The sequence below is a fragment of the Bos javanicus genome, chromosome 15, assembly GCF_032452875.1.
Source record: "Bos javanicus breed banteng chromosome 15, ARS-OSU_banteng_1.0, whole genome shotgun sequence".
Lineage (NCBI taxonomy): Eukaryota > Metazoa > Chordata > Mammalia > Artiodactyla > Bovidae > Bos > Bos javanicus.
In genome coordinates, this window is record NC_083882.1 from 83,749,616 (window position 1) to 83,754,321 (window position 4,706).

Sequence of the window (4,706 nt, forward strand, 5' to 3'; positions counted from 1 at the left end):
TGTTTTTCTGGAATTCTCTTGATTTTTCTATGATCCAACATTTGTTGGCAATTTGATCTCTGGTTCCTTTGCCCCTTCTAAATCCAGCTTGTGCATCTGGAAATTTTCGATTCATGTACTGTTGAAGCCTCGCTTGCAGGATTTTGAGCATTACCTTGCTAGCGTGTGAAATGAGTACAACTGTGTGGGAGTTTGAGCATTCTTTGGCATTGTCCTTCCTTGGGATTGGAATGAAAACTGGCCTTTTCCAGTCCTGTGGCCACTGCTGAGTTTTCCAAATTTGCTGGCATATTGAGTGCAGCACTCTCACAGCATCATCTTTCAGGATTTGAAATAGCTCAGCGTGAATTCCTTCACCTCCACTAGCTTTGTTCATAGTTCATTCTCTTTCATTGCTGGGCAGCATTCTATGTATGGTTGTATGCTTGTACCAGATTTCGTTTAACCATTCGTCTGCTGAAGGACATTTGGGTGTTTAATATAGTTTTCTCTTATGCATAAAGCTGTGAGAAACATCCACGTGCCGGTTTCTGTGTGAAAACAGTTTCATTTCTCTGGGGTAAATGCACAGGAGTGCAGTTTCTGGGTTGCATGGTAAGTGTGTGTGAAGTTTTGTGAGACCCTTCCAAACTCTTTTCGAGAGTGGCTTTACATTTTACATCCCCCCAGCAGTGTAGGAGAGGTCCTATTTCTCTGCAATCGTCACAAGTATTTGGTATTATCACTTTTCTCTTTTAACCATTCCGCTAAATTTGCAGTTATATCTCACTGTAGGTTTAATTTACCTTTTCCTTAATAACTAATGAACACGCTTTCATTTCACCTGCTGCCTTTTCAGAAACAGCACATGGGTGATAAAATTTGGGACTGTGCCTGTCTGAAAATGTTGTAATTTATATGCTCTCAATAGTTGGATGGTTTGGTTGGCGTGTAAAATTCTAGTTTAGAACAATTACTCTTCTGAATTTTTAAAGGCTGATTGTCTTCTCATTTCCAGTATTGCTACTGAAAAATCCAAATACTAATATTTCTAGTCTTTTATATGTGACTTGACTTTTCTTTCCTCTTGGAATCTTCAAGGATGTTTCATTTGTAGCAACTGTTCTGAAATTTAGTTATGTGGGTCTATTTTCATCAATTTTTCTGGGTATTCAAATGTAAATTTTTAAATTATTTTATACCTCTGGTTTCTCTTTTTCTCTTTCTGTAACTGCTATTGAAACTCCTGAATTAGACTTATTATTATCCTACTTTCTTCCTTATCCTATTCTTTTTTCTATTTTCTGTTTTATTGCTCTTCTTTTCTGCATTATGGTTAATTTTCTCTACTTCTTATCAAAACTGTCTACTGAGGTTTTCTTTCTGACTTTCATTTCTATTTTCAAGAGATCTATCAATATTTATTCTCTACTTCCTTTTTGAATAGCCAGTAACAGCAATTCTTGGAGGCAAATCCTAGGACTAGGCGCAGGGGCAAAAAGAACAGGCCAGCTTAAGGGAAAGAAATTACCTGGTCAAGAAGAGACTGCTGCTGCTGCTGCTAAGTCACTTCAGTCGTGTCCGATTCCATGCTACCCCATAGACAGCAGCCCACCAGGCTCCCTGGTCCCTGGGATTCTCCAGGCAAGAACACTGGGGTGGGTTGCCATTTCCTTCTCCAATGCATGAAAGTGAAAAGTGAAAGTGAAGTCATTCAGTCGTGTCCAACTCTTAGCGACCCCATGGACTACAGCCTACCAGGCTCCTCCATCCATGGGATTTTCCAGGCAAGAGTACTGGAGTGGGGTGCCAGTGCCTTCTCTGCAAGAAGAGGCTATCCAAGCTATTATCAAGTAGGATGGATTAGAGTCTGGAACTCTCTGCAAACTCATCAATAATTTTTATCTATGTTAATTCCTGAATGGTCAGATCTCATAAGACAGCTGCTCTCTTGCTCTCTGTCCAACCCCTGCCTAACCTGGCCCTGCCTCACAGAAGCCAATCTTCAAGCCAATCTACAAACAACCCAGATATTGAAACCAACAGAAGAGTTATTTTAAAGCACTTTACAGTAGCAATACTGGAAGTGAGAAGATAACCAAGCTTTAAACATTCAGAAAAGTAACTTCTAAACTAGAAATGAAAAAAAAAAAAAAAAAAAGCCACTTCTGGACTAATTCCGTGTGACAAATCCAATGTTCTTATAAAAACACATAGGACATTTGGCTGATGAATAAAGCAGACTTAACTTTGGAAAGAAAGCAAATGTAACATAAAACCAAGCATCTGGCCACCATGAGTAAAGTGGTAATAATAACAGAAACAACATTTACTGCTATTGTTTTTATTACAATTTATATAACACCCACTGCATGCCAGATACTTTATAATTCATTCTCTATTATCCTGAGAGTGAAAGTCGCTCAGTTGTGTCTGACTTTTGCGACCCCATGGACTCTACAGTCGATGGAATTCTCCAGGACAGAATACTGGAGTGGGGAGCCTTTCCCTTCTCCAGGGGATCTTCCCAACCCAGGGATCAAACCCAGGTCTCCCGCACTGCGGGCAGATTCTTTACTGTCTGAGCCACCAGCCACTTAATATCGAATCAGGGTCTCCTGCATTGCAGGCAGATTCTTTACCAGCTGAGCTATCAAGGCAACAATTAGTATTCCCATTTTTAACAAGGAATGAAATATTTTAATGAACATGTGAGTTAATATGAATATGTAAGTTAATATCACTTGGCCAAGACTCCATAACTAGTAAATAAAAGGGCCTGGAATTAATTCTAAATTTCTATGCTCTAAGGATTGAGTTTTCCACTCAATATATCTCCAGAATTAACTTGCATGAATTAAAGCATACTAAAACTCAGCTTCCGCAATTTAGATAGCTATTACTACAATGTTCCAATCATCATGCTTAGAGAAGTGGGTAGGGGAGAAAGAGAAACTGGAAAAGGTCCAGAGGAAAGCTAAAACTTGAGTGATGAGGATGAAATGGTACATTATAAAGTATCTGGAATAGAGTTTGCCTACTTTCGAGAACACTAACTCAGCATCAAAGGATTTTCATAGAGGAAGATCTTCATTAGGATTCTATGTCCACAGAAAATTGAATGAAAAAAGGTAAATTCAGAGAAAGGAATTTTAAGGAGTTCTAACTGGCAAATGGCTAGACACTGCCATAGCAGCATTTTCAAAGTAGGCAGACCTGATATAAACAGAGGATGCCAACACAGAATGTATAAAAAACACAGTTCTTCCCTCCCCTTCATGCATGCACTGAGAGCAGCTCCTTCTCTGAAGATACGGGAGTCCATTTTTCTGTCCCTTGAATCTGGTTTGTCCATGCCAGTGATCAATGGGACATTAGCACACGTGATTCAGGAGACTTTCGAAAACCATTTGAGACGCAAGAGTCCACCAACTGCCAGATATGTGACTCGTGCATGTGCGCTAAGTCGCTTCAGTTGTGCCTGACTCTTCGTGACCCCATGGACCGTAGTCTGCCAGGCTTCTCTGTCCAAGGGATTCTCCAGGCAAGAATACTGGAGTGGATTGTCATGCCCTCCTCCAGGGGACCTTGCCAACCCAGGAATTGAACCAGCATCTCTTTTGTTTCCTGAATTGGCAGGTGGGTTCCTTACCACAAGAGCCACCTGGGAAGCCCAGATATGTGATGGAAGTCATACTAAATCATCTAGCGATGGTCTCTCCACTAGCTAACCACAGATGCATGAGAAAGCCTGATAGAGAAGAGCTGAGCTGGACCAGACCAGTAGACTCACCCAACAGAACCCAAAGAACTGTAGCAATATCAAATTGCTGTTTGAAGCCACTGAGTCTTAAAGCGGGTTGTTCACAGCGAAGCTAATAAAGGTCTGTCTAGTCAAAGCTATGGTTTTTCCAGTAGTCATGTACAGATGCCAAGAGTTGGACCATAAAGAGAGCTGAGTGCCGAAGAATTGCTGCTTTTGAACTGTGGTGTTGGAGAAGACTCTTGAGAGTCCCTTGGACTGCAGGGAGATCCAACCAGTCCATCCTAAAGGAGATCAGTCCTGAATATTCATTGGAAGGACTGATGCTGAAGCTGAAACTCCAATACTTTGGCCACCTGATGGGAATAACTGACTCATTGGAAAAGACCCTGATGCTGGGAAAGATTGAGCACAGGAGGAGAAGGGGACAACAGAGGATGAGATGGTTGGATGGCATCACTGACTTGATGGACAGGAGTTTGAGCAAGCTCTGGGAGTTAGTGATAGACAAGGAAGCCTGGTGTGTTGCAGTCTATGGGGTCCCAATGAGTCAGACGCAACTGAGCAACTGAACTGAACTGAACTGAAGCTAATAAAGTCAGCTGGCAAAAAACAAGAGTGACAGGCTAGACAGACACAACGTCTGCTTCAGGATGCAGCCAATTAATTCCGTGGCCTGAGAGGTTTTGTTTTCTGCCTGTCTGAAGATAGAGAACTAGAATAAATGGCCATAAAACTCATTTATTTGAGAACTGAAATGTCTTTATAGACCATTTAGTCCAACCTAATAGGTGCACAGATAAGGAGGCTTAAACCAGGAGGGGGCTATGACTTGCCCAAGATCACAGCGAGTTCCTGACTGAATCGGGTCTACTGGTCAGATCCTCTGAACCCAGATCTGGGCCTTTTACTCACTAACTTTCTTGAGATCATGACCAGTCCTGAGATTCCATGACTATGACTC